Here is a 345-nt window from a genome sequence, read left to right as displayed (position 1 = left end):
TCCAGCGACCTGGCTTTGTCTGGCTTTATTGAAGGGAAGGAGGTGGTGTGCCCACTGCGGTGGCCTGAGATACCTCATTCTTCACATAGAAGGTGAGGGTGCTTGTGCCTGCAACGGGGGAGGGGGGCTCGGGAACAAGGGGGGGAGAGATCTCAAGACGTCCCCACATGGCGCAGGGGTCGGAGTGGGGGGGGGGCAGCGGGTAGACCACGCGCTGCCTTAGACTGCGGGGAGGCACGGGCACACACCAGGCCAGCCCGGGGCTGCGGGCGGCACCTGCCCCGCCGGCCTTCTGGGCCCCCCTTGCGGCCCCCCCTGCCCCGCCCCGCCCTGCCCTGCTCCCCC

The sequence above is a fragment of the Dipodomys merriami genome, unplaced genomic scaffold (genome assembly GCF_024711535.1).
Source record: "Dipodomys merriami isolate MVZ:Mamm:240054 unplaced genomic scaffold, mDipMer1.0.p SCAF_19, whole genome shotgun sequence".
NCBI classification, from domain to species: domain Eukaryota; kingdom Metazoa; phylum Chordata; class Mammalia; order Rodentia; family Heteromyidae; genus Dipodomys; species Dipodomys merriami.
Note: the sequence above shows the minus strand (reverse complement) of the source record.